The sequence below is a fragment of the Delphinapterus leucas genome, chromosome 13 (assembly GCF_059928025.1).
Source record: "Delphinapterus leucas isolate spDelLeu-1000000601 "Yukka" chromosome 13, BTC_Dleu_Yukka2, whole genome shotgun sequence".
NCBI lineage: Eukaryota > Metazoa > Chordata > Mammalia > Artiodactyla > Monodontidae > Delphinapterus > Delphinapterus leucas.
In genome coordinates this window covers 20,870,255-20,888,549 of record NC_143141.1, presented here as the reverse complement: position 1 = coordinate 20,888,549, position 18,295 = coordinate 20,870,255, and the positions used below count along the sequence as shown (strand labels likewise).

At 36.8% G+C, this 18,295-nt stretch overlaps 1 protein-coding gene and 1 non-coding gene across 2 annotated transcripts in view; both read left to right on the top strand.

The window, feature by feature from the left end:
* CTNNA2 (catenin alpha 2) overlaps positions 1 to 18,295 on the top strand; it is a 1,031,201-nt gene that overhangs the window by 37,551 nt on the left and 975,355 nt on the right. The window lies entirely within an intron of this gene.
* On the top strand, positions 1,156 to 1,262 carry LOC115804162 (U6 spliceosomal RNA). Its single transcript, XR_004025014.2, has one exon. It is a non-coding gene; the product is annotated as a U6 spliceosomal RNA (small nuclear RNA).

Here is an 18,295-nt window from a genome sequence, read left to right as displayed (position 1 = left end):
CATTGGGGTGCCTGTATCTTTCGAATTAGTGTTTTTGTTTCTTTCGGATGTACATCCAGGAGTGGAATTGCTGGGTCAAAGGGTAGTTCTATTTTTAGTCTTTTGAGAAACCTCCATATTGTTTTCCAAAGTGGCTGCACCAATTCCCACCAACAGTGTATGTGGGTTCTTTTTTCTCTACATCCTTGCTAACATTTGCTATTTGTGTTCTTTTTGATTACAGCTATTCTGACAGGTGTGAGGTGATATCTCATTATGGTTTTGATTTGCATTTCCCTGATGATTAGCAATGTTGAGCATCTTCTCATGTGCCTGCTGGCCATCTGCATTTCCTCTTTGGAAAAATATCTATTTAGTTCTTCTGCTCATTTTTCAATTGGGTTGTTTGAGTTTTTGATGTTAAGTTGTATGAGTTGGATATTAATTCCTTATCAGTCATATCCTTTGCAAATGTTTTCTCCCATTCAATAGGTTGTCTTCATTTTGTTGATGGATTTCTTTGATGTGTAAAAGTTTTTAAGTTTACTTAGGTCCCATTTGTTTATTTTTGCTTTTATTTCCTTTACTTTAGGGGAGGGATCCAAAAAAAAAAAAACACTGCTGCGATTTATGTCAGAGTGTTCTGCCTATGTTTTCCTCTAGAATATCCCATCTTACATTCTGATCTTTAATCCATTTTGAGTTTATTTTTGTGTATGGTGTTAGAGAATGTTCTAATTTCATTCTTTTACATGTAGAAGTTTTCCCAGCACCACTTATTGAATAGACTGTCTTTTCTCCATTGTATATTCTTGCCTCCATTGTCATAGATTATCTGACCATAAGTGCATCAGTTTATTTCTGGGCTCTCTATCCTGTTCCATTGATCTATGTATCTATTCCTGGGCCAATACTATGCTGTTTTGATGATGTAGTTTTGTAGTATAATCTGAAGCCAGAGAGCGTGATTCTTCCAGCTGTGTTCTTCTTTCTCAAGGTTATTTTGACAATTTAAAATTGAAATTTACATACCTGGGGAGATTCCTCATTGGTTGCAGGTACTGCAGGTGCTTGGGGAAATGCACCTACACCCCCAACGCATACAGTCAAAGGTAACAACTTACGTGGTGTGGTGGTTGGGAGAATTAGAATCAAGATTTAAAAATCATTTGGGTCGTGTTCACTTCGGCAGTACATATACTAAAATTGGAACGATACAGAGAAGATTAGCATGGCCCCTGCGCAAGGATGACACGCAAATTTGTGAAGAGTTCCATATTTTTTACTGCAAAAAAAAAAAAATCATTTGGGTCTTTGTGGTCCCAGATGCACAGCCTGAATTCCTATTTATATATGGGGGAGGAACAGTAGGTCGCCCCAGAGAAATGGAACTTGGTGTCACTGAAGGAAAGTCTCCCTCATAGCACTCTGCCCCAAAGCTAATCTTTCCTACTTCAAACCACTGAAGAACAGAAGGCAATCTGAATCCAGGGTGTAACAATCCAATGGGGGCTCAAGACTGGACAGTTGGAGTGAGGTAGTGGAGCCAGGATAAAAAGCAAGTGAGAGCATGCTACAACTGTGAGGTCAATAGGCTTTTGGCTATGCAACTAAGAGGAAGGGGACCTAAGAATGACGCAGTTCTAACCTTTTTGGCATATAGTTTTTGGGTGGGGATGTGTGTGTGTGTGTGTGTGTGTGTGTGTGTGTGTGTATTTAACCAAAATAAAACTTTCCAAGGAACATCATTTGTGCATACTTCAGGCACTGCTTTCTGGTATTTTCTCTCTTTTCCACTGCCCTGCCCTATTGTAGTATAATTTATTCTATAAAATTTTTTAAAAAGTGACCTCAAGTCATTAAATTGATTTTGCAACCCAATAATGGGTCATGAATTGTAGTTTAAAAAACTGTAATTACATTTTAACGTGTATATATAATAGTTAAATAAAAATAATATGAATCAACACTGACGATAGGGATCTACTAGATTGTTTTTAAACAGATTTCAGAGATGATGTATGTAAATTGCTTTTAGCAAATACTCTGATATACAGTACAAAGTCATTTATCATTGGCTATTATTTTTGTGTGTAAGATGAGACAGTTATTTGCATAAAAGTTTCCAACACTTTATTGAATTATTTGAAAACAGAAACAAAAATAACAACAGTGACAAGTACAATAATTGTTTTGGATAAATTGCATGAGGGAATTTGGTCCATGGCCAGTTGATTAGTGCATGCTGCTTTGTTTGCCATGAAATGAAGATACACCTTTCCTTTACTTTATGTCAATAGGTGAGACTGAAGGGTTGTCAGAGTTTCCTTTAAATGTTTTTCTTTCTTTGTCCCTCCTGAGCTGACCTCTTTCCTAGTCCTTCTTCTGGGCTCTGTGAGCTCAGCTCTCCTACCAAATTCCTCATGAGCTGGAGGATGCTGCAATTAATGCTGATGGTGGAGAGAGTACATTACTTCATGAGAGAGGACTGCTTTCTCCCTTTGCTCCAAGATTTCACCTTATGGTGATTGTATTTTCCTTATACTTTGATTTATGGGATAATATTAATAGATATACTGATGTTAAATATACTCTGTAATTAAATATATTATTCCTGCTAATTTATTTTTTACAGATACTACTTAATTACTTATGCTACCATTTATTGTAAAGTTTTGAAATTATATTCATAAATTAGGTTAGTATATAACTAGATTCTTGGAGTCATTCGTTCATTTATTAATTTATGTGTCATTAAACAAGTGTGAATTCAGTATCTGGTCTTAATGGAATTTATAGTCTGGTAATAGATACATGAAAGTATCCTGGAAGAAATGATGTCTAAATTGACCTCTGTGTTCTTGGCTGCTGTAACACAGAGATTTGATTGTCTTAAATGACTCAAATAAGAGATACAGTTTTATTTCTCTCCTGCACAGTAATGTGAACTGAGGAGTATAGGCTTAGTGGGGTATTTATACCAACTTCAACATGTACCTTCCAAGTTTATCTCCAAACCATCACCCTTTCCTAGCAATCAAGAAGATGGACAGAGAATCCAGGATAAGTGTCCTTGTGGAGATGACCTGAAAACTGCACATAAGCCTTCTGCTCACATTCCCTGGCCACATTTAGTTGCAGGGGATATTGAGAAATATACTCTGTATTGAACAACCAGACACCCAGCTAAACTGTGGGTGCAACAAGGAAGAAAGGAAGAATGGATAAAGGATGGAAGTTAGCATCCTCTGCCAAAAGCTCTAAAAGGAGTAAGTAGCTGAAGGATGCAGAGGAATTAGTGTTGTAGTTCACTTGCAGTCCGTAAAATGATATGGAGAAGCAAACAAGAGATTTTGTAATGAAATATTGAAAATGCAATGAGAGGGCATGCCCAGAGAGCACTGACCACCGAAGTCCTACAGTGAGGGGCATGCAAGCCAAGCATGGAAGGCCGAATGGAAGGGGCTTCCTATCTAGGTGGAGATCTGAAGAGTGAAGTTAACTATCAGATGATAGCTGGATGGGGTGTTCAGGGCAGAGGAAACATGGAATTCCAAGGCCCTGATGTGAGAATGAGCATGGAGTGATTAGGAAACTGAAAGAATTTCAATCTGGCAGGTAGGCACATTGAGGGCAAGGTGGGGCAAGAAATGAGCCTCTGAGAAGTGAGCTGGAGACAGATCATGGCCTACTCCGTGCTGAGGGCATTGAACTTTATCCTAAAGGCAAGAGGAAATCACTGAAGAGTTTGGGTAAGGAGATAGTTGAATGCTATTCCTTATTCTAAACCCAGCCTTATTTATAGCTACCATGCTAATTCCCAGAGCCAAAGGAGGAAAGTGTGAAACGTGAAAACTTTCTGCTCAGTCCTTCAGAGTAAACCAAGTAAAAATGTTTCCAAGATAGCTAAGTGTGGCTTTCATATAGACTAGCTATAAAATACTTTATGTAGGTAACAATTGAGTTTCTAGCCTATTTCTTACTTATTAATTGAACTGGGTAATGGTTATACTATGAGAAACAAAAAAAATCAGTCTACCATTAACCCAAAATAGAATTTCTCCACATTATAAGCAGATTGATCAGCAGAATGGGAAAGAGAAGGAGGGACCAGAAAAGGAAGTATAGTAGTCGTTTTAAAAAACAAACAAACAACCAGCCAACCAGTGGAAGACGTGAATGTGAAGTGGTGCTCGATGGTGTCCTCCAAGCATTGACTCACCAACTTTGCCACTGAAGTAGCCCTGGGCGTCTGGTGGTTCAGGCACACACACATGGTTGGTAGCAAGTGGCAACTTTCTTAGAATCTCAGTTTTAGTTTTAAGATGAATATAAATTTTGTAGAATATATTTGCTCTTTTTTTTTTTTTTTTTTTTTTTTGCGGTACACGGGCTTCTCACTGCTGTGGCCTCTCCCGTTGCAGAGCACAGGCTCCGGACGCGCAGGCTCAGCGGCCATGGCTCACGGGCCTAGCCGCTCCGCGGCATGTGGGATCTTCCTGGACAGGGCACGAACCCGCGTCCCCTGCATCGGCAGGCGGACTCTCAACCACTGCGCTACCAGGGAAGCCCTATATTTGCTCTTTTAATAAAAAAGGAAACTCTGTCTTTTCCCCTACTGTTTCTGTTAAATATTATTCCAGGAGAATGTCCTGTACTATTCCGTTTTCACATACCCTGGAATTGTACATTGTGTTCCTGATGACATGGAAACCTGGATTTGAAAAATACTGACTTGGTCAACATCTAGAGTGAGAGAGGACTGAGAGCTAATTAAAATTCATGAATGAACTAGGGAGACACCTAAAATGCCACTCCATTAGTTTAAAGTGAGAAACTGAGTGGTCACACCCAGCAGAAATGATCCTGTCAGCATAATCAGCTTATGTCACGCTTTAGTTAAGCTATAAGGGAAGCCAAATCAGACCCAGACATCACTTTATTGATTTACCAAGAGAAATCACTGTAACCCAGACTAGAAATAGTCCTGTCAGCACGATCAGCATATTCTCTCCTCACAGATAGGCTTACATGGAAATCAGGAGGTTGCTCGGTGAGCATGGAATCAAGAGGTTTAGGTGCATAAAATGTAAGGACAACCTGCTGGGGCAGTGTGATACCCCTGGCTCACTTCAGATCCAAGTGGTAAATTTCAGTTTAACTTTCAAAAAGTCATCTCGTTCCCTCATTTTCAAGGTCTTAGGGGCACAGTAGCCCTCCAGTGTTTATTAGCATACAAAAGAGAATTTGAGTTAAGAACAAAAATAGTTTAGATATTATAGTGTTAAGCTGCAGCAAGAAGCCATAACATGTAATTTGGGCCCATATTTTGCACTTCCAGATGCTTTCTTAATCAGCTTTCACTTTCATTTTCACTGGCCAGAGGGAACAGACTGGCATCTCTCATGGCTGAACCCACCTTGTTTTGTTTGCATTGTGTGATACCTTTTTTAAGTGGGTCTGTCACGTAAAACTCACATATATATCTGGATTCCTGGCTGCCATCCTGAAGGAGTGTACAAAGTTCGCTGGGTATCTGAGTGATTCTTTTAATGAATAGAACTAAGAAGCTAGACAAAATGTACAAGCATCCTTCAAACGTATTGTGACCTGGGAAAACAATAACAAATCCCAAAATGCTAAAACAAATAAAAGAAGAGAAAATGGCAAGCTTGAAAGATAAGTGACCGAACTAAATTTCAACCTTAGGTTATGTGGCAAGGCTTGTTTCCGTTTTCTGTTGAAGGATGCATAGCCCAGAGTAGACATGATATAAAGTCTGTTTTGTGGTAGAGATGGAGAGGTAAATAAGAACTCCCCTCATAGAGTGGGAATACCAAAGGACAACAGCAAACTATCAGTAAACTCAATCCACAAAGAGTGAAACCATCTTGTCTTTAGTAACCTGGGCCTGAGCGGAGGAAAAAAAATGTTCCCCTTGAAAATTTGAGCTGGCCTTCGACAAGTTTTGCAGCCAGAATTCATGCTACCTGTGTGGTCAAACCCCAAATGAAGAATTTAATATAAGTTGATGCCAGGATGATAGTGAACATAGTAATTGGCAGAAACAGATTTTCTGGAAATATAAAATTTCACATAAGGCATAAATAATTTCCAAGATATTTTTAAGATGTATTTCAAGAAATAATGTATTTAAGGCAAAAAGGTATTAATATATATCATAAGTAAGAGCCAGTAGAATAAACAGAAAGCACAGGAGAATCACATTCATAAAAGCTACAGATAATAGAATTATAAGACATAAATATAAAATATAAATTTTTCTAATATGTTTTAAGAATAAAGAGAGGCTTAAAAATGTTAGCAATAAAAAGATTTTAAAAACAACACAATTTAAAATGACCTAAATAGGCCTTTTAGAAATTAAAAATATAGGTGGAAGTGTGTGTGTATAATGATTTAAACTAAAAATTCCATGGGTTGAGTTGACATATGCTCCCAAAAAAGAATTAAATTGTTTCAGATGAACCCTCCCAACCAAGAATAAGTAAAATATTAAAACCACTAGAAAAGTACTAAGTGAGCAAGCTCTTGAAGGGTCAAGATTTTGGAAAGAGGGAAAATCCAGAAATGTGAATATCTGCCAATTACAAAGCAGTGAATAAGGCAAGGAGGGATTGAGAAGAGCTTTTGGTAGTTTCACTAGTCTAGGGGGACAGAAATTGAAGTTCAGGAACAAAAGGTCTAGAAGGCACCTGTTCCAGTTACTACTGCTGCATACAAATCACCAGAGATGTAGTGTTGCATAACTATTTTATTATGCTAAGAGATTCTGTGGTTCATGAATTCTTTGAGGTTACAGCAGGGTGCCTTGTCTTTGTTCCATAGTGTTTGAAGCTTCAGCTGGGAAGATTCAAAGGCTGGGGGTAGCATGATGTCTGGGGACTAGAATCACAGTCTCGAGGAGGAGGAGCCTTCACACATGTATGTAGGACTTGATGCTGGCTGTCAGCTGGAACCTTGGCTGAGGATGTCATCCCAAACACAAGATGTGGCCTGTGCGTTTATTATCTCCAAATTTTCTAGTTTGGGCTTCCTCGTAGCATTGTGGCTGAGTTTCAAGAATGAGAATCTCAAAGAAAAAGAGGCACAAGTACAGGGCATTTTTGTGATCTATAGTCAAAAGTCACAGGCTAGGATTTCTATTCTAATATATTGATAAGGTTGTTACAGAGGCATGCTCAGGATCAAGATAAATGGACATAGATTGTTAGAACCATCTTTGGAAATTATGATCTGCCACAGTACCCCACATTTTTACCTGGGACTCTGTAATGGGTGAAGTGTGGGGATCAGATCTTACAAAGACTAAAGCCCAGTTTCAGATCAGCTCAGTCTCTCATTAGATTAAGATGATCTATCTTTACCATAATATTTTGCTCACAACCAAACTAATATCATCATCTCTAACTTCTTATTTACTATAAGTGTATAAGACTATAGTATTGATATTTAAGTATATAGTACATAGAGTACAAGTTGTGATATTACATTAAAAATAACAAGGCATGAAAAAACAATATTGACTGAAAAAAAGAGAAAATATAATTTAAAATTAATCCACAAATGATGCAAATATTAGAGTTATCAAACAGGGATATTAAAGTTCTGTAAATTAATGTGTTCAGGAAATTAAATGGCAAAATGGAGGGAGCTGTAAAAAAGAATAAAATAGAAATTTTATAATTGAAAGCTACAATAACTGAAATGAATTCAGTTGCTTTAGTTAATAGCTTTAGTAGCAGGCAGATTAGACAAACCTGAAGAAAGAATTTGTGAACTGAAAGATAAGTCAGAATTAATATCCAGAATAAAATATACAGAGACAAGAGGTTGAAAAACCTGAAAGCTGATACATAATTAAGAATTTTCCAAGACTGATGAAAGACATTACTACTCAGATTCAAAAGTGCCATGCACTTCAAGAAAATTGCACATAGTTATTTCCTAAGAAAACATCAAAAATCAAAGGTAAAGAGGAAATTTTCAGAGCACTTAGAGGAAAAAGACATGTTACCTTAAAAAGAGAGATAACTTTTACCTCAAAATAAGAGACAACTGACTTTTAGCTGACAATGATAGCCAAAATTAATGGAATGAACTAATCAGAGTACTGAAAGAAACTGCTATCCTATAATTTTTATCCAGGCAAGATATTATTCAAAAATAAAGTTGAAATAAATGCATTTTCATGTAAACAAAAATTGAGAATTTATCACCAGCAGATCCACACTAAAAGAAAATACTTGAGTGTTCTTCATCCAGGAAAATGAGCTTGGATGGAAGCATAGAGGTAAAGAAAAGAATGTGGAACAAAGAGTAAATATGTGGGTAAATCCAAATGAATGTTGACTATGTAAAACTATAATAATAATGTCTTTTGAGGTGAAACATGAAAAGAATTAAATATATGACACATAGACATGCACACATAACATACACACATACACATACACATGTGTGAGGATAGAATCAGCAGTAAATAGGAGTTAACTAGTCTCAGATTGTTGCATTGTCCAGATTGTGGTAAAAGTAGTGATTTGTCCTATGTTTTTTTCCCCTTGCTTCCTTTTATATTATTTAACCATTTTTAGTCAATTATCGCTGTTAGCTTGTTAGCTATATGTTATTTCACTACCCTCTTAATGTGTACCATGGAGATGATCACATGCAGTCTACTACATAGAGCAATACTAAGATATATATTGGTAATGGTATAACAGTAGTCATTTAATGTAAACAGACTAAGTACTCCAATTAAAAGACAAAGATTTTCAGGCTGGATCCAAAAAGAAGCTGGTAAGATATCTATAAGATATGATTTGATTATAAAGATACAGAATGTTTGGACATTAGCAATAGAAAGACATTCCATGCTATCCCCTTATATGAACCTTTTACAATGAAGTGAAATCAAAGTCAAAACGTTTAGGCAATACTTTGTAGGAGTGGGGGAAATAAAGAAATAAGTGGTACTAGAAGTAGATGAGGAAATTTTTTTTTAAGTTGCAAGAAATTAGACTATGATTTTTTATAATATTTTATTGTGGAATTTTTCCAACATACAGAAGAGTTGAAAGAATGTAACAGTTCAGTGTTCATAGCCATACCACCTAGATTCTATGCATTTTGCTGCATTTGCTTTGTTGTACATCTATTCATTTATCCATCCATTTCATCTGCTTTTTAAAAATTAATTTAAAATTAAGCTGCCAATATCAGTGAACACACTGTGTTTTTACACCAATGGGGATGATTTGGAAGAGAGAAAAAAATTGATGATTCCGAGAGAGTGATACAATTGCAGGGACAATGTCTTTGAATAGTCAAGATGGGTTGGTTCAAGTGAGAAAACAAAGCTGTTTATTAGCATTCAGTGGAAACATGGGAACTTTATCAGGAGGGTAGTTCCACAGGAGGAAAGTCAGAGTCCAAGGTATAGGGGCAAGTGGTGGGTAGAGGTGATGGTGGGGTATGTATGTCATCTTCTCATCACTTCTGTTTTTCCCAGAAACATTAAACAAGAGACAAGGTGGTTATCAGCTGAGAATGAAGTAGGAGAAGACAGAACTGGTTTGAGGAAAAGATATGAAGTAATCATTGTGATAATGAGAGTGGGATTTTAGGGCATCCCTAAGGGACCATTTGAGGTTTGTGGTTATGGATATTTTCTGATGCGATCAATGTGGCGAGCTTAGGAAAAGTTGACGGCAGTGGTTTTTCTAGATATTATAATATCATTCATATAAATTTTTCATGTACCAATATGAATAATCTAAATAGTAATAAATTTTGGAGAACATTATTCAAAGATATGGACAGGCTTCCTCTACCTGTTGGGAGAAATTAGACTACAGAATTCAGAAGTCAGACAACCTCACAGCAACCACAAACTTAATGTTTTTTATAGTGCTGTCAAATCGCCTCACTTAACTTAGAAATATTACAGTTAAAACTTCAATTCTATAGATTCGGTTTTAAGGAAGACATTAAGTGGCTGTGAGTCAGGAGAGCTATTCATGAAGTTTTTTATGCTAACTAAGGTTCACAAAGAAAAAATGTTTAGACTATAAAACAAAGAAAAAATATATTATGAAAGAAAATATTCAACCATTTAATTTTCTGTTGTTGGTTGTTTGGACAGCATTATCATTGCAACAAATTTCTAGCTCTGTGTTTTAGAAGAATTTATTTTTAACTGAGATAGGGTGAGGGGTGTATTGCACTTTTTTGGTCAACCCTTAGAATAACTCTGTATTCTATAAAGACTAGTATTTAAGCCTCATTTCTGTTCTCTTACATTCAGAAATGATTTCACATGTGAATAGAGGGTGTCAGAGAAGTAATTATAAACCTCAAAGCATATCTAGTGATTATATGAGTGCTGGATGTTAGTGAGGACTTTTTTGGGAAGACTTTTTCTGCTGTGTCAATTTAAATCCGTCATTGTTCTGAATTCTATCATGTCGCCACATAAAGAACTAAAGGGAATTTTAATAGGAAGTACTGTTGACAACACATGGCTTTCTTAAAACTCATTCTACTTTTAAGAAATAGGGAATTAAGGGCTTCCCTGGTGGCGCAGTGGTTGAGAGTACACCTGCTGATGCAGGGTACACGGGTTCGTGCCCCAGTCCGGGAGGATCCCACATGCCGCAAAGCGGCTGGGCCCGTGAGCCATGCGACGGGAGAGGCCACAACAGTGAGAGGCTCGTGTACTGCAAAAAAAAAAAAAAAAAAAAAAAAGGGAATTAACAATGGCAGGGAGTCAAGAAAGGAACACATTCTCATTTACTTTGCTGTGAATTCTATAGTGATTCATGGCAAACTCAAGAAATAAAACACAAGCCGTCTGTTGTTGTTAAAGGAAAATTAACCATTTTATATCTGCCTAAAGCAGCATCATATGGTAGGATCTCCAGCGCCGTATTAAACCATGCCTTACTTCTTTGTTTGGTAATTTAGGCAAAATAAGAAAAGCTTTTCCTACATTGCCTTTTTTAAAGGAAATACTGCCTTTGGAAAAACATTGAATACATTTAGAATTTTAACGACTGCTAAACTCAATTCTGTTAGTTTTTGAAGGTCATGGATCCTTTCACACTCATTTACATGTATTTGCGGTTAGGGCAGAGTTGTCATCTTGACCACACTTTAGTATACTGACCTGAATAATTTGAAATAATCCTGGAATCAAACTTAAATCCTTGGAATTGCCTTTTGTAGGAAGACTTTTCTTATGTAACTTAATTTTGTCAAGTCAGTATGGTCTTTGAGCTAAGAAAAGCAGGTTTTAACAGAGCTCAGATTTCTTTCAGGTGAGACAAGCACTCAAGAGAAGTTAATTGCTATCTTTCCTAAGCTGTTTTATATATCAGATCATAGATCTAAAATTATAGTTGGAAGGTCAGAGATGATCAAGTCTAAACTCTTATTTTACACAGGAGGAAATTTAGGGCCAGAGAGGATTGGTTTGCCCAAGGCCACGTAGCCTTTGGTGAATTTTTAGTCATTTTTAGAGCAGAGTGATATATCAATATGTCTTAACAATTTAAATAGAATTTAGCGAGTTTCATCTAAAACCTAATTTTAAAAATCTAGACTCACCAAGATGTTAGTTTAATTGGAGTGCGAAAATAGTTTCCCCACAGTTATGCAGCGCCCCTCCTGACAAACTTTGTAGAACTAGAGTCTGAACTCAATCACTGCTACTGTAAACTTCCATATGCATTAAAAAGAATCAGTGATGCACCTCCATTTCTTGTGTATTGTGCTCCCACATTTTCTTCTGGCAACGGCCTGCCGTTCTGACACTCTGTCAACACAACCAGTCAAGTTCAGTTCCTTACAGTTTCCTGGATATCTAGCATATATGTAACTAGAAACTACATCTTTGAGTTGCGTTTTCAAAAGTGTTGCAAAGAATATACTAGGATAATTTTCTCATGTGTAACTTGTGTTTGATCACATTGCAGACCTCCTTGCCTGGCTTTATGGATGTATCTCTTTTTGGTATAAAGCCAAGAGTGCCAGACTAGACCTCATTCTCAAGCACATCTCCTCCTTGAAGTCATCTGAAACGTTGTCAATAGTGAAGCATTCTTTTGTGAATAGGCCCTTTCAGTCTTCCAGAGCACACTGTTAAAACAAATTAGTACCTTGCATTGGTATACTAATTTACAAGTTATACATCACATTCACATGATATTTCAGTTGAAACTCACCAAACAGATTTTCTCTTGACTCAGTGGTGCATCAAGAGGATGGTGGTTGGAGTACCCCAGGTACCAGCAAGAAGGGAGTGTAATCTAGAGAATTTAAAAAGAGTGATAAAACCATACAAAATTGGTTGACTTTTTGTTATTACCAAGTTATATCAATTCTCAACAGTCTTAAGTGATAAAATATTCCTCCCCAAGAAACTTTTTTTTTTGGTGGAAGTTCTGAAAAGATTCTGTGGTTACAGTTGAGTTATAATAATACATATATTAACTTCAAATTAGTATCTTTTATATTTTAGGTATAATGTATCATATAGGAGCTAATCTGGATAACTCCCAACTATACACTTGGTTTGTAGACTATGTGTTCAATTCAAGAGTAGTTTTTAAGTTCTTACCAGTTTGGAATTTTTCAAGTTCTCTTAGGATGTAGTTTGTGTCTCTAGAACCTGTAGTACTATATATTCTTGCATTTAAACAGTAAATTGGAAGTATAGCAATAAATAAGATGCAGAAGTAGAATTTCAGTTACTTCAGTGACTTCATTATATGGTACCATTTGGAGTTTCATCTCTGTTTAAAATTTTAAATAGCAACACAAAGTGTGAACTGCAAGACATAATATTTTCATTGGGTATAAGTGAATTTTCAAATGATCATAAATGAAATATAATTGTTTGGTACCGAGGTAGTGTCCATTTCATAGGTCAAGCTAAATTTGCCCCTTTTTGGAAGAATAATGTTTGAGTAATTCACTCCCAATATATTAGTAAGGATTATTTTATAGTTTACTGAGTACATAGTTCTTTGGGAATGAGGTAAGGAAGCAAGAAGCAAAGAGCAAGATATAATAGGGGACGTGTGCATGTGTGTGTGTATGTGCATATGTGAGTGTGTGTGCTCATGCATCATGTGTATGTGGTCTTGAGATAAATGTAGCTTATTTTACACTTCGGTCCTGATAAACATAATCTTCTTTTTGGAGAAAGAAGCTGAGAACAGACTGGCTAAAAAGACACTCTGAGGATATTTTTCTCAGCAATACTGTGGTAAAGGGCAATTTTCCAGTAGGCTGTCACATCTTTGAGTGCACATTTGTCACGATTTATCAAAAATTAGTAGAAAATATTCTATTTGATCCTCCTATGTTTATAAATTGAGTAGTGAATAGAATTTTAAGTGAACAGATACATTTTCTGCACTCATTTGACTTGACTCTGTACCTTAAATAAAATTCATACTGAAAAACATACTACTAACTATACTAACATACTAAATATACTAAAAAACTACAGAAACCACTTTCCAATGTGCCTGTAGGACATAGTGACAAGGTGATCTTTATAAGTTTTCCTGATTAAAATCATAATAAATAATGAATAAAATTAGTAAATCTTAGAAATTTGATATACTTGATCATTAATGAGCTCTGCCATGTACCTTGTCTATGACTTTGGGTTAGTTACTTCACTTTTCTGTTCCTATTGCTTCATGTGTAAGATGAGGATGATAAAGTCACATAACTCATTGTTTTTATTCTAAGAAATAAATTGGAGAGAGAGAAGAGAGAGAGAGAAAGTAGGGGCTCAATAAATGTTAGCTTATAATTGTAAACAATATGATATTGAAATATATTTTTAATTCAAGACCAAACATCTATGTACAAAAGTCTATACCACAATCCGCATTCATAGTATATTAATAGATTTTACTTTTTTTGTTGTTTTTACAATATTTATGAAGATAACATATTTATAAATTGAAAGACTCAGAGGCATGTAGTTTAAAAGGCCAGTACCATGAGAATAATGAATTCAACACAGAAAAGATATGAACAGTTACAACAAATACAAGATTTTTAAAAAAGCCAAACCCCTCCAATACACACCATAGGACTCATCCTTCAAAAGAAAAGTTACTTCCTTCAAAGAAAAATAAATCTTTCCACCTACCGAACCTAGAAAATCCTAGGGATATTTCCATACTGAGCCAACTTTGCAAAATTCTTTTTTTATTCACATGTATTCAGTAATCAATTTATATCTCTTTGCAGTGCTAACAAGGAATCTTGCTAGCAAGAATTTCGGTGTCGCTGGTTATGTATGTAACATCTGTGCAGTAATTATCATAGTATTATAGATAGTATTATACTCATCATAAAAACTATTTTAAATTTTTCACAATAAGAATTGCATTTTTTTTATTCCCTACGGCCTACAGGAATACTATGATTTAACCCCATAGCACTTTTTTTTTTTTTTTTTTTGCGGTATGCGGGCCTCTCACTGCTGTGGCCTCTCCGGTTGCGGAGCAACAGCCTCCGGACGCGCAGGCTAAGCGGCCATGGCTCACTGGCGCAGCCGCCCCGTGGCATGTGGGATCCTCCCGGACCGGGGCACGAACCCGCGTCCCCTGCATCGGCAGGTGGACTCTCAGCCACTGTGCCACCAGAGAAGCCCCCCATAGCAGTTCTGATGCTGATACCATCCTGTTCTGTTCAGCCCAAGAAGGAGAGAGGGATGGGGCTTATAAGATAGTGGGGCTGCCCGGGGAGCCAGGTGTCAGTAATCATATAGAGCTGGCCATCTCCACTCACTTCTTGCCCAAAGTCAGCAATGGGGGCTTCACTTGAACTTCTGGGAGTAAGTGACCTATGGACAACCTTCCTGTATGCCCTCCTTAGAATGGAAAATAAGGGCAGAGAGATTGAGATGCTACAAAAATGAGTAAAAGGTGGCAAGCCCTGTGAAACACCGTGGTAAAATATTAAGGACAATTTCCATCCAAAGCACCCTGTGTTTGTCACTGCCCTTGTCTACTGCCACCTCCTAGGGAATGGAGGTAACAGATTTGGTGGCGGGAGGTTTAGGCTGTGTTAAGGAGAAGGCCGCCTTCCTTCTTATCTCTTGGCAGTTGGCAAAGCTGTCCAACTCAGTCATGAGCCCTGCACCTTCAGTCAGCCACTTGCAATATATTAGTGCATGTGAGAAACCTGACTCTGTCTCCTTATCTCTCTACATATAGAGATGTAATTCTAGATGTATTGCGTATCTGTGGACTCTAGCTCTAAGGATAAATCAGTTTTCTATTCTTTATTCCAATCTTTCAAATCAGATTGGTTCTACTGGACACATTTTTTGTGCAGCGAGCCAATAAATTTATTGATGAAAAATAAAATACAAGCTCTCATTTTTAGTCCTTAGAGTCCTTGAAGTTAGATTCCTTTCTGCCTGATATCAGTACTAATGATAGATATGTTTTATTGATAGCTTGTTTTGTGTCAAGCACTATGTTCCACTAGTGTGAGCACATTCCGTTTTTATGAAATTGTACCATTTGCATCCCCCAAATGAGAAAATTGTGTTATAGAACACTCTGGCCACTTGCCAAGGGTCACACAGAGCTCAAGCAGGTTTGATGTCAGAACCTATTCTCTTAATCACTGTGCCATACTACTGCATCCAAATAGCTATTTATTCATCCAAACTTGTCTTTACAGAAAGTCTTCCAACACCCCAATGGCTAGTCCAATCTATGTCAACTTGTCATCCTAATGTTCTTCAGCTCCTACCTTCAGCCATTTATTCAATCGGTATTTACTGAGCACCAATTTAGTGCCTGGGCACAGGAGATATACTGGATAGCAATTCAGACCAACTTGTATTTGGTCTAGGACCAGGCATAATGTCACTATTCCTGTGATGTAAAAGTCTAGTGTGTCATGGGGCATATAGAAGGGGGATCAAGCCCAGACATGAGGGACTCAGGAAGACATCTCAGAGAAATTGAAAAGTGAAGGGTATGCAGAAATTAGTTTGTCAAAGAAGGATGTGGTGAAAGTATTGTAAGAGAAGGAACAAGTACAATGTCTTTGATGCCCAAAAGAGCATAGCATGTGTGGAGTCCTCAAAGTATTTTAATCTATGGAATGATAGACTACTGACTTAGCGAACTGGAGGCTGTAGAGATGCCTAGGTGGGCAAACTATGGCTGTGGACCAAAGGCAGACCACTATCTATTTCTTTATGGCTCCCCTATTTTTACATTTTTGAATGGTTAAAAAAATATTTAAAGATGAACTATATTCTATGATATATGAAAATTATATGGCATTCACATTTTAGTGCCCATAAATATAGTTTTGTTAGAACACAGCCATATTCTTATTTTCAACATATTGGCTAAGACTACACTCATGCTAAAACAGCAGAGCTGAGTAGTTGCATATGGAAGGAAATATGGTCTACAGAGCCTAGAATATTTACTACCTGGCCTTCACAGAACAAGTTTTCTGACTCCTGCTGTAAAGGATGAGAGGGGAGATGAGTGATGAGATGGTTGGTATGGAGTCAGATCATGAATTTCACATGAAGGGATTTCCATTTTTATTCGAAAGAATGGGAAGTAACCAAAGGGTTGTAAGTGCCTCCGTTTTTTGTTTTTTTTTTTAATTTGAATCTTAGCTAATTTTCTTCCTTTCATGTTTTCTTGCCTTAGCTTTCTGGGGAAGCACTTTTATCTACAGTAATTTTGTTATCTCTTAGACTGTTTCTGGAGTTTTGTAAGTTAGTAGTCTAATTATAGCATTCATAGATTGCCCCTTTCATAATATAGGACTTATCAAAAATGAGTGGTTTCCCATTTGAAAGTGGGGCTAGGAATCCGTGTTACCTATTTTACTTACTTATTTATTTATTGGCTGTGCCATGCCGCTTGCAGGATCTTATTTCCCCAACCAGGAATCGAAGCCAGGCCCCAGCAGTGAAAGCTCTGAGGCCTAACCACTAGACTGCCAGGGAATTACCAATGTTACCCATTTTAGACCCTCACTTTACCTCTGCTTCTGAGTCTTAAATTATTCACTCAACTGTGATGTTAAATGGTGAGTCCTAAAGAAATGGGGTCCCCTTTGTGTTCCTCTACCCTGTGCACATGCACACACACACACACACACACACACACACACACACACACACACAGAGCAGAGGTCAGTGGGTATCACTGGTCAAGTGGTTACCTTCAAAGGAAACACTCCATTCAGAGGAAGCGTTGGTTAAATAAAAGCAGGGTAACAGACTGAGAACAGCTGTGACCAGACATCTGGGTTCTAAACATTGAAGAGAAATCTGGAGAGCTTGTTATAGCTCTGTGGGGACAATGCATGTTTCTCCAACTCAGCAGAGAGGCTATTTTCTGCTACATTTGACAGGTGAGTGAGTTCTAATCTGCATGTCTGTTTTGAAACATTGCTTACCCAAGGATTAAACATCAGGTTGAAAACACAGAAAGGCAGTGGTTCAAAAAGCTTAAAAGAGCATAACTGATTATTAGTTGTTTTCAAAATTGGAATAAGGCGGTGACAGTCAGTTAAAGAGGTGGGTCATGCAGTTTCATCTTTTGTGTTAACATTTCTGAATTTTGCCTTATTGCTTACTTTTGGAAAATGAAATCCTTCCTCCTAATATCTACTTATTTGCTCTGGGTCACCAGAGAATAGAGAGAAATTTAATGTGGGTCCCAGTGTTAGTATTTCCTTTGCTTTTTTTACTGTTAGAATTTTAAATTGAACTCTCCTTTCAGAATTTTTTGTCTACTGCCTACAGATAAGGTACATCTGACAGTCCTGCTGTTTTATGTTAATCTTTAATTCTTGTTCTTCAGAATTACTAAACATGGGGGTAATTTTGAACTGAATATTTGTATTGATTTGAATGTGGGCTAATTTTTAAATTTAGAACCTACTTTTAAGTATTAGCAAATATTTAAAAAACTTTTCGGTAAAATCTCTCATATTCTGGTGACACAGAGAAAGAATCAATGATTAAAGCTTTTAATATTTTATACAAGGTATTTTATATTCTAGTGAATGAATGGATATATGTGTACCTGGTAATAATCCCATTGTATGTTTACACATATAATTTTCTTTTAAAATTAGTAAGTCATCAACTTTAGGTCACATTTTAATTAAGTTCATAGCTAATAGAAAGTTGATACATATTTGGTAAAACAAGTTATATGCGACATATGTGCACACAAATATATACATAGGAATATACATACATACACACATA